This window comes from Hyperolius riggenbachi, chromosome 7, assembly GCF_040937935.1.
Source record: "Hyperolius riggenbachi isolate aHypRig1 chromosome 7, aHypRig1.pri, whole genome shotgun sequence".
Taxonomy (NCBI): Eukaryota; Metazoa; Chordata; class Amphibia; order Anura; family Hyperoliidae; genus Hyperolius; species Hyperolius riggenbachi.
Window position 1 is genome coordinate 10,530,232 of NC_090652.1, and position 14,274 is coordinate 10,544,505.

The window sequence follows — 14,274 nt, forward strand, 5'->3', positions numbered from 1 at the left end:
CTGCTGCCCCATGCTCTGTACACACGCTGCTGCCCCATGCTCTGTGCACACGCTGCTGCCCCATGCTCTGTGCACACGCTGCTGCCCCATGCTCTGTGCACACGCTGCTGCTCCATGCTCTGTGCACACGCTGCTGCTCCATGCTGTGTACACACACTGCTGCTCCATGCTCTGTACACACTTTGCTGCTCCATGCTCTGTACACACGCTGCTGCTCCATGCTCTGTACACACGCTGCTGCTCCATGCTCTGTGCACACGCTGCTGCTCCACGCTCTGTGCACACGCTGCTGCTCCACGCTCTGTACACACACTGCTGCTTCATGCTCTGTATACACACTGCTGCTCCATGCTCTGTGCACACGCTGCTGCTCCATGCTCTGTACACACGCTGCTGCTCCACGCTCTGTGCACACGCTGCTGCTCCACGCTCTGTGCACACGCTGCTGCTCCATGCTCTGTACACACGCTGCTGCACCATGCTCTGTACACACGCTGCTGCTCCATGCTCTGTACACACACTGCTGCTCCATGCTCTGTACACACGCTGCTGCTCCATGCTCTGTACACACAATGCTGTTCCATGCTCTGTACACACACTGCTGCTCTATGCTCTGTACACACGCTGCTGCTCCATGCTCTGTACACACACTGCTGCTCCATGCTCTGTACACATGCTGCTGTTCCATGCACTGTGCACACGCTGCTGCTCCATGCTCTGTACACACAATGCTGCTCCATGCTCTGTACACACACTGCTGCTCCATGCTCTGTACACACACCACCTGCTCCATGCTCTGTACACACACTGCTGCTCCATGCTCTGTACACACACTGCTGCTCCATGCTCTGTACACACGCTGCTGCTCCATGCTCTGTAGACACGCTGCTGCTCCATGCTCTGTACACACGCTGCTGCTCCATGCTCTGTACACACGCTGCTGCTCCATGCTCTGTACACACACTGCTGCTTCATGCTCTGTACACACACTGCTGCTCCATGCTCTGTACACACACTGCTGCTCCATGCTCTGTACACACGCTGCTGCTCCATGCTCTGTACACACGCTGCTGCTCCATCCAAAGTGAACTGTAGCAGGGAAAGAAAGTGGGCCATGCTGTGAGCTGCAGATATTCTGGTGTCTCAACTAGTGCCTGTCCCCAAACACTGCACTGACCCTGGTCTGAGGGGGGATTCTGGGCAGCTGTAATCCCCCCCTGCGTTTGCCTATGAAAGAGGGCACATACATGCATGTGTGGTGGGAATGTTCGGTTGTTCATTTATTCTCGAGGTAGATGGAATCTATTTTCATCGACAAGTTGGAAAAACAAGAAAATGTAGATGCTCTGTTGGCTCTGTTAGGTACTGGAGAGAGAGAGAGAAGGGAAAGTGGTAGAAAAAGGCTTGATGACTTTTAGAGTTAGTATGTGAAGTTACTGGAGAGAAAGGAGAAGGAAAGATGGACTCAAGGCCCTGCTAGAGGCATGGAAGGAAATGGCCCTGGATGAAGGCTGAGGAGGGGTCAAGGGGAGGAGGGGGATGGGCAAAGTATCGTACTTTGAAAGTTCAAGATCAGCCGAACTGCCCTTGCGCTAGTGTGCTTCGGCGTACTGCGACAGATGGGTTGTCAGACTTTTTTCACAGTATACAGTATATGCAATAAGGGGATGGGACGGCTCCAGGGCCCCCAGGGCCTGTCACCAGCCGCCCCCTGACAAAGAGCCAACCCCCTACCACACACACACTTTTTTGGTCCCAGACTCCCAGTAATCGATGTATTTAAATATGCTCATTAACAATGCAATTTTACTGAACATTCAACCTTCCAATTGATTGGATTGGACAGTGTTGATGGTGCCCATCGACTACACATGTCAAATTTGTCAATCGTTGTATCAATTAGTTTTGTGGATTGATTACTAAGGTTCTCCAACCCTCAGAGTTAATAATGCTGGTCCACCAGGAGAACTTAAATAACAACACCATTAGTCCTGTTACCGGGGAGAAAAAATACTATGCATCCGTAACAGGCCTGATTCACTAAGGTTATCCAATCCTCAGAATTAATATACAGGTAGTCCCCGACTTATGAACTCCCGACTACAAACGACCTGCCGATACAAACGGCATAAATTTTCTGTTTCCATGGGAACAAGTCCAAAAAATGTTTTTTTTTTCCAAATTGGACTTGTAGTTTTTGAGAAAATCGATTTTTAAAAAACGCGAAGAAAAAAATGGCTTTTAAATGTGTATAAGCAGTTACAGAGGGCAGAGGTGACACAGAGGGGGACACTTGAGGCACAGGGGGTACAGGGGACAGAGATGGCACAATGTTCTGACTTAAGAACAGATTCAGGTTAAGAACAAACCTACAGTCCCTATCTCGTTCGTTAACCAGGGACTACCTGTAATGCTTGTCCACCAGGAGAACTTAAATAACTACACTTTTAGTCATTTTCTTCCTCCTCATTCGTTTAGTAGACTCTGACTCATTGTGACCATGTGTACTTTTGCACGACACATGTGTCTGTCAATTACTGCTTCTTTTAGCTGTTGCATAGGCATTTTCATAGCTTCACATATGCTGTCTAATCTATCTTAGCCTCAATTTTTCTACCACCATGTACCTCATCACTACACTACCATGTACATCATGACTACATTGCCAGGAACATTATCACTAACCACCAGGAACATCATATCTACACCACCAGAAACATCATCACTAAACCACCAGGAACATCATCACTACACTACCATAAACATCATCACTGCACAGCCACATACATCATCACTAGGAACATCATTTATACATGACTAGGAACATCATCACTACACCACCGCAAAGTATATAGTCAATGTCCCACCAGCAACATAATTGCTACACCATCAAGAACTTGATCACTACACCACCATGAACATCATTACTACACCACCACGTACATCATTGTTAGACCACCAGGAACATCATCACTACACCACCAGGAACATCACCACTACACCACCAGGAACATCACCACTACACCACCAGGAACATCAGCACTACACCACCAGGAACATCAGCACACACCACCAGGAACATCAGCACTACACCACCAGGAACATCAGCACTACACCACCAGGAACATCACCACTACACCACCAGGAACATCATCACTACAGCATCATTACACCACCACTACACCACCACTACACCACCAGGAACATCATCACTACAGCATCATTACACCACCACTACACCACCACTACACCACCAGGAACATCATCACTACACCACCAGGAATATTATCACTAAACCACCAGGAACATCATCACTACACCACCAGGAATATCAGCACTACACCACCAGGAACATCATCACTACACCACCAGGAACATCACCACTACACCACCAGGAACATCACCACTACACCACCAGGAACATCATCACTACAGCATCATTACACCACCACTACACCACCACTACACCACCACTTCACCACCAGGAACATCATCACTACACCACCAGGAATATTATCACTAAACCACCAGGAACATCATCACTACACCACCAGGAATATCATCACTACACCACCAGGAATATTATCACTAAACCACCAGGAACATCATCACTACACCACCAGGAATATCAGCACTACACCACCAGGAACATCATCACTACACCACCAGGAACATCATCACTACACCACCAGGAACATCATCTCTACACCACCAGGAATATCAGCACTACACCAGCAGGAACATCATCACTACACCACCAGGAACATCACCACTACACCACCAGGAACATCATCACTACACCACCAGGAACATCATCACTACACCACCAGGAACATCATCACTACACCACCAGGAACATCATCTCTACACCACCAGGAACATCATCACTGCACCACCAGGAACATCATCACTACACCACCAGGAACATCATCACTAGAGATGGCGATTTGACCCCTAACCTCACAGTCAGCAGACACATGGCAGCCAATCAGCTAGCACCCCTTCCTGGACCCCCCACTCCTCTATCAAAAAGCAGTTGCGGTGGCCATATTGGATTAATTCTCTGCTGGCTGGTGACTGTTAGTGAGAACAGGGACAGACTTGCTGCAGATAGGTAGAGAAAGCATTAGCTAGGCCTGTGTCCTTATTCCTCACTAACAGTGAAAACACCCCAAACAGGCCTTTTGAGGGCTAGCACATCAGTCTCCTGTGGTTTTTTTGTGTGTGACACTCCACAGCCCACTGACACCCAGAGCTGTGCACACTACTGCTGTTGTCTCATTAAAGGGAAGGTCCAAGCTCGCAAAAAAACAAAATCCACTTACTCTGGGCTTCTTCCAGCCCCTGGCAGCCGTCTAGTGCCCTTGCCGCAGCTCTGGTGCCTCCCGTTGTCCCGCGCTGCAGAAGCCGACCTGGCGAGGTCAGCTCCCTGGTCGACTTCTTCTGCGCTCCACAGCGCGGGTCACGTGGTCCGGCCGACGTAATTTGAGGTGAGACTTTTGGCATGGACCCCCCTCCGGCATGCCACAGTCCAGGTGTTCGAGCCCTTGAAATAACTTTTTCATCACTTTTGTGGCTAGAAACAGCCTTTGTTGGTTTTAAAATTCGCCTGCCATTGAAGTCTATGGCAGTTCGCCGTTCAAGAATAGAAAATACTATGATCGCGATATCTCTAATTATCACTACAACACCAGGAAAATTATCACAACACCACCAGGAATACCATTACTACACCTCCAGGAACATCATTACTACACCTCCAGGAACTTCATCGCTACACCTCCAGGAACATTTTCACTGAACCATCAGGAACATCATCACTACACCACCAGGAACATCATCACTACATCACCAGGAACATCATCACTACACCACCAGGAACATCATCACTACATCACCAGGAACATCATCACTACATCACCAGGAACATCAGCACTACACCACCAGGAACATCAGCACTACACCACCATGAACATCATCACTACACCACCAGGAACATCAGCACTACACCACCAGGAACATCAGCACTACACCACCAGGAACATCATCACTACACCACCAGGAACATCATCACTACACCACCAGGAACATCAGCACTACACCAGCAGGAACATCAGCACTACACCACCAGGAACATCATCACTACACCAGCAGGAACATCATCACTACACCACCAGGAACATCAGCACTACACCACCAGGAACATCAGCACTACACCACCAGGAACATCATCACTACACCACCAGGAACATCAGCACTACACCACCAGGAACATCAGCACTACACCACCAGGCACATCATCACTACACCACCAGGAACATCATCACTACATCACCAGGAACATCATCACTACACCACTAGGAACATCAGCACTACACCACCAGGAACATCATCACTAACCACCAGGAACATCATCACTACACCAGCAGGAACATCAGCACTACACCACCAGGAACATCATCACTAACCACCAGGAACATCATCACTACATCACCAGGAACATCATCACTACACCACCAGGAACATCATCACTACACCAGCAGGAACATCAGCACTACACCACCAGGAACATCATCACTACACCAGCAGGAACATCATCACTACACCACCAGGAACATCAGCACTACACCACCAGGCACATGATCACTACACCACCAGGAACATCATCACTACACCACCAGGAACATCATCACTACACCAGCAGGAACATCAGCACTACACCACCAGGAACATCATCACTACACCACCAGGAACATCAGCACTACACCACCAGGCACATGATCACTACACCACCAGGAACATCATCACTACACCACCAGGAACATCATCACTACACCAGCAGGAACATCAGCACTACACCACCAGGAACATCAGCACTACACCACCAGGAACATCATCACTACACCACTAGGCACATGATCACTACACCACCAGGAACATCATCACTACATCACCAGGAACATCCGCACTACACCACCAGGAACATCAGCACTACACCACCAGGAACATCAGCACTACACCACCAGGAACATTTTCACTGAACCATCAGGAACATCATCACTACATCACCAGGAACATCATCACTACACCACCAGGAACATCATCACTACACCACCAGGAACATCATCACCACACCACCAGGAACATTATCACTACTCACCAGGAACATCATCACTACACCACCAGGAACATCATCACTGCACCACCAGGAACATCATCAATACACCACCAGGAACATCATCACTACACCACCAGGAACATCAGCACCACACCACCAGGAACATCAGCACCACACCACCAGGAACATTATCACCACACCACCAGGAACATTATCACCACACCACCAGGAACATTATCACCACACCACCAGGAACATTATCACCACACCACCAGGAACATCATCACCACACCACCAGGAACATCATCACTACACCACCAGGAACATCATCACTACACCACCAGGAACATCATCACTACACCACCAGGAACATCATCACTACACCACCAGGAACATCATCACTACACCAGCAGGAACATCATCACTACATCACCAGGAACATCACCACTACACCACCAGGAACATCAGCACTACACCACCAGGAACATCATCACTACACCACCAGGATCATCATCACTACACCACCAGGAACATCATCACTACACCACCAGGAACATCAGCACTACACCACCAGGAACATCATCACTACACCACAAGGGACATCATCACTACACCACCAGGAACATCATCACTACATCACCAGGAACATCATCACTAACTACCAGGAACATCATCACTACACCAGCAGGAACATCAGCACTACACCACCAGGAACATCAGCACTACACCACAAGGGACATCATCACTACACCACCAGGAACATCATCACTACATCACCAGGAACATCATCACTACACCAGCAGGAACATCAGCACTACACCACCAGGAACATCAGCACTACACCACCAGGAACATCATCACTACACCACCAGGATCATCATCACTACACCACCAGGAACATCATCACTACACCACCAGGAACATCAGCACTACACCACCAGGAACATCATCACTACACCACCAGGAACATCAGCACTACACCACAAGGGACATCATCACTACACCACCAGGAACATCATCACTACATCACCAGGAACATCATCACTACATCACCAGGAACATCAGCACTACACCACAAGGGACATCATCACTACACCACAAGGGACATCATCACTACACCACCAGGAACATCATCACTACATCACCAGGAACATCAGCACCACACCACCAGGAACATCAGCACCACACCACCAGAAACATTATCACCACACCACCAGGAACATTATCACCACACCACCAGGAACATTATCACCACACCACCAGGAACATTATCACCACACCACCAGGAACATTATCACCACACCACCAGGAACATTATCACCACACCACCAGGAACATCATCACTACACCACCAGGAACATCACCACTACACCACCAGGAACATCATCACTACACCACCAGGAACATCATCACTACACCACCAGGAACATCATCACTACACCACCAGGAACATTTTCACTGAACCATCAGGAACATCATCACTACATCACCAGGAACATCATCACTACACCACCAGGAACATCAGCACTACACCAGCAGGAACATCAGCACTACACCACCAGGAACATCATCACTACACCAGCGGGAACATCATCACTACACCACCAGGATCATCAGCACTACACCACAAGGGACATGATCACTACACCACCAGGAACATCATCACTACACCACCAGGAACATCATCACTACACCAGCAGGAACATCAGCACTACATCACCAGGAACATCACCACTACACCACCAGGAACATCAGCACTACACCACCAGGAACATCAGCACTACACCACCAGGAACATCATCACTACACCACCAGGAACATCATCACTACACCACCAGGAACATCAGCACTACACCACAAGGGACATCATCACTACACCACCAGGAACATCATCACTACATCACCAGGAACATCATCACTAACTACCAGGAACATCATCACTACACCAGCAGGAACATCAGCACTACACCACCAGGAACATCAGCACTACACCACAAGGGACATCATCACTACACCACCAGGAACATCATCACTCCATCACCAGGAACATCATCACTACACCAGCAGGAACATCAGCACTACACCACCAGGAACATCAGCACTACACCACCAGGAACATCATCACTACACCACCAGGAACATCATCACTACACCACCAGGAACATCATCACGACACCACCAGGAACATCAGCACTACACCACAAGGGACATCATCACTACACCACCAGGGACATCATCACTACATAACCAGGAACATCATCACTACACCAGCAGGAACATCAGCACTACACCACCAGGAACATCAGCACTACACCACCAGGAACATCATTACTACACCACCAGGAACATCATCACTACACCACCAGGAACATCATCACTACACCACCAGGAACATCATCACTACACCACCAGGAACATCATCACTACACTACCAGGAACATCATCACTACACCACCAGGAACATCATCACTACATCACCAGGAACATCATCACTACACCACCAGGAACATCATCACTACACCACCAGGAACATTATCACTAACCACCAGGAACATCATCACTACACCACCAGGAACATCAGCACTACACCACCAGGAACATCATCACAACACCACCAGGAACATCATCACTACACCAGCAGGAACATCAGCACTACATCACCAGGAACATCACCACTACACCACCAGGAACATCATCACTACACCACCAGGAACATCGGCACTACACCACAAGGGGCATCATCACTACACCACCAGGAACATCATCACTACATCACCAGGAACATCATCACTACACCACCAGGACCATCATCACTACACCACCAGGAACATCAGCACTACACCCCAAGGGACATCATCACTACACCACCAGGAACATCATCACTACACCACCAGGAACATCATCACTACACCACCAGGAACATCATCACTACACCAGCAGGAACATCAGCACTACATCACCAGGAACATCACCACTACACCACCAGGAACATCATCACTACACCACCAGGAACATCAGCACTACACCACCAGGAACATCAGCACTACACCACCAGGCACATGATCACTACACCACCAGGAACATCATCACTACACCACCAGGAACATCAGCACTACACCTCCAGGAACTTCATCACTACACCACCAGGAACATTTTCACTGAACCATCAGGAACATCATCACTACATCACCAGGAACATCCGCACTACACCACCAGGAACATCACCACTACACCACCAGGAACATCAGCACTACACCACCAGGAACATCATCACTACATCACCAGGAACATCAGCACTACACTACCAGGAACATCAGCACTACACCACCAGGAACATCAGCACTACACCACCAGGAACATCCGCACTACACCACCAGGAACATCATCACTACATCACCAGGAACATCATCACTACACCAACAGGGACATCATCACTACACCACCAGGAACATCATCACTACATCACCAGGAACATTTTCACTACACCACCAGGAACATCATCACTACACCACCAGGGACACCATCACTACACCACCAGGAACATCATCACTACACCACCAGGAACATCATCACTACACCACCAGGAACATCAGCACTACACCACAAGGGACATCATCACTACATCACCAGGAACATCATCACTAACTACCAGGAACATCATCACTACACCAGCAGGAACATCAGCACTACACCACCAGGAACACCAGCACTACACCACAAGGGACATCATCACTACACCACCAGGAACATCATCACTACATCACCAGGAACATCATCACTACACCAGCAGGAACATCAGCACTACACCACCAGGAACATCAGCACTACACCACCAGGAACATCATCACTACACCACCAGGAACATCATCACTACACCACCAGGAACATCATCACTACACCACCAGGAACATCAGCACTACACCACAAGGGACATCATCACTACACCACCAGGAACATCATCACTACATCACCAGGAACATCATCACTACACCAGCAGGAACATCAGCACTACACCACCAGGAACATCAGCACTACACCACCAGGAACATCATTACTACACCACCAGGAACATCATCACTACACCACCAGGAACATCATCACTACACCACCAGGAACATCATTACTACACCACCAGTAACATCATCACTACACCACCAGGAACATCAGCACTACACCACCAGGCACATGATCACTACACCACCAGGAACATCATCACTACACCACCAGGAACATCATCACTACACCACCAGGAACATCATCACTACACCACCAGGAACATCATCACTAACCACCAGGAACATCATCACTACACCACCAGGAACATCAGCACTACACCACCAGGAACATCATCACTACACCAGCAGGAACATCATCACTACACCATCAGGAACATCATCACTACACCACCAGGAACATCATCACAACACCACCAGGAACATCATCACTACACCAGCAGGAACATCAGCACTACATCACCAGGAACATCACCACTACACCACCAGGAACATCATCACTACACCACCAGGAACATCATCACTACACCACCAGGAACATCAGCACTACACCACAAGGGACATCATCACTACACCACCAGGAACATCATCACTACACCACCAGGACCATCATCACTACACCACCAGGAACATCAGCACTACACCACAAGGGACATCATCACTACACCACCAGGAACATCATCACTACACCACCAGGAACATCATCACTACACCAGCAGGAACATCAGCACTACATCACCAGGAACATCACCACTACACCACCAGGAACATCATCACTACACCACCAGGAACATCAGCACTACACCACCAGGAACATCAGCACTACACCACCAGGCACATGATCACTACACCACCAGGAACATCATCACTACACCACCAGGAACATCAGCACTACACCTCCAGGAACTTCATCACTACACCACCAGGAACATTTTCACTGAACCATCAGGAACATCATCACTACATCACCAGGAACATCCGCACTACACCACCAGGAACATCACCACTACACCACCAGGAACATCAGCACTACACCACCAGGAACATCATCACTACATCACCAGGAACATCAGCACTACACTACCAGGAACATCAGCACTACACCACCAGGAACATCAGCACTACACCACCAGGAACATCATCACTACATCACCAGGAACATCCGCACTACACCACCAGGAACATCATCACTACATCACCAGGAACATCATCACTACACCAACAGGGACATCATCACTACACCACCAGGAACATCATCACTACATCACCAGGAACATTTTCACTACACCACCAGGAACATCATCACTACACCACCAGGGACACCATCACTACACCACCAGGAACATCAGCACTACACCACAAGGGACATCATCACTACACCACCAGGAACATCATCACTACACCAGCAGGAACATCAGCACTACACCACCAGGAACATCAGCACTACACCACCAGGAACATCATTACTACACCACCAGGAACATCATTACTACACCACCAGGAACATCATTACTACACCACCAGGAACATCATCACTACACCACCAGGAACATCAGCACTACACCACCAGGCACATGATCACTACACCACCAGGAACATCATCACTACATCACCAGGAACATCATCACTACACCACCAGGAACATCATCACTACACCACCAGGAACATTATCACTAACCACCAGGAACATCATCACTACACCACCAGGAACATCAGCACTACACCACCAGGAACATCAGCACTACACCAGCAGGAACATCAGCACTACACCACCAGGAACATCATCACTACACCACCAGGAACATCATCACAACACCACCAGGAACATCATCACTACACCAGCAGGAACATCAGCACTACATCACCAGGAACATCACCACTACACCACCAGGAACATCATCACTACACCACCAGGAACATCAGCACTACACCACAAGGGACATCATCACTACACCACCTGGAACATCATCACTACATCACCAGGAACATCATCACTACACCACCAGGACCATCATCACTACACCACCAGGAACATCAGCACTACATCACCAGGAACATCACCACTACACCACCAGGAACATCATCACTACACCACCAGGAACATCAGCACTACACCACCAGGAACATCAGCACTACACCACCAGGAACATCAGCACTACACCACCAGGCACATGATCACTACACCACCAGGAACATCATCACTACATCACAAGGAACATCATCACTACACCACCAGGAACATCAGCACTACACCTCCAGGAACTTCATCACTACACCACCAGGAACATTTTCACTGAACCATCAGGAACATCATCACTACATCACCAGGAACATCCGCACTACACCACCAGGAACATCACCACTACACCACCAGGAACATCAGCACTACACCACCAGGAACATCATCACTACATCACCAGGAACATCAGCACTACACTACCAGGAACATCAGCACTACATCACCAGGGACATCATCTCTACACCACCAGGAACATCATCACTACACCACCAGGAACATCAGCACTACATCATCAGGACCATCATCTCTACACCACCAGGAACATCATCACTACACCACCAGGGACACCATCACTACACCACCAGGAACATCAGCACTACATCATCAGGACCATCATCACTACATCACCAGGAACATCATCACTACACCACCAGGAACATCATCACTACACCACCAGGAACATCAGCACTACATCATCAGGACCATCATCACTACATCACCAGGAACATCATCACTACACCACCAGGAACATCATCACTACATCACCAGGGACATCATCTCTACACCACCAGGAACATCATCACTACATCACCAGGAACATCCGCACTACACCACCAGGAACATCATCACTACATCACCAGGAACATCATCACTACACCAGCAGGAACATCAGCACTACACCACCAGGAACATCATCACTACACCACCAGGAACATCATCACTACACCACAAGGGACATCATCTCTACATCACCAGGAACATCATCACTACACCACCAGGAACATCATCACTACACCACCAGGAATATCATCACTACACCACCAGGAACATCATCTCTACACCACCAGGAACATCATCACTACACCACCAGGGACACCATCACTACACCACCAGGAACATCAGCACTACATCATCAGGACCATCATCACTACATCACCAGGAACATCATCACTACACCACCAGGAACATCATCACTACACCACCAGGAACATCAGCACTACATCATCAGGACCATCATCTCTACACCACCAGGAACATCATCAATACACCACCAGGGACACCATCACTACACCACCAGGAACATCAGCACTACATCATCAGGACCATCATCACTACATCACCAGGAACATCATCATCACTACACCACCAGGAACATCATCACTACACCACCAGGAACATCAGCACTACATCATCAGGACCATCATCACTACACCACCAGGAACATCATCAATACACCACCAGGGACACCATCACTACACCACCAGGAACATCAGCACTACATCATCAGGACCATCATCACTACATCACCAGGAACATCATCATCACTACACCACCAGGAACATCATCACTACACCACCAGGAACATCAGCACTACATCACCAGGAACATCATCACTACACCACCAGGAACATCATCACTACATCACCAGGGACATCATCTCTACACCACCAGGAACATCATCTCTACAACACCAGGAACATCATCACTACACCACCAGGAACATCATCACTACACCACCAGGAACATTATTATTACACCACCAGGAACATTATCACTACACCACCAGGAACATTATCACTACACCACCAGGAACATTATCACTACACCACCAGGAACCTCATTAATACACCATCAGGAACATCATCACTACACCACCAGGAACATCATCACTACACCACCAGGAACATCATCACTACACCACCAGGAACATCATCACTAACCACCAGGAACATCATCACTACACCAACAGGGACATCATCACTACACCACCAGGAACATTATTATTACACCACCAGAATCATGATCTCTACACCACCAGGAACATTATTATTACACCATCAGGAACATCATCTCTACACCACCAGGAACATTATTATTACACCACCAGGAACATCATCACTACA

General features: G+C 48.5%; 2 protein-coding genes across 2 annotated transcripts in view; both read left to right on the forward strand.

The window, feature by feature from the left end:
* LOC137524086 (NXPE family member 4-like) overlaps positions 1-14,274 on the forward strand; it is a 405,433-nt gene that overhangs the window by 147,489 nt on the left and 243,670 nt on the right. The gene's annotated exons all lie outside the window — the stretch shown is intronic.
* The window catches only part of LOC137525333 (neurofilament medium polypeptide-like), a 53,537-nt gene that overhangs the window by 7,874 nt on the left and 31,389 nt on the right, over positions 1-14,274 (forward strand). The gene's annotated exons all lie outside the window — the stretch shown is intronic.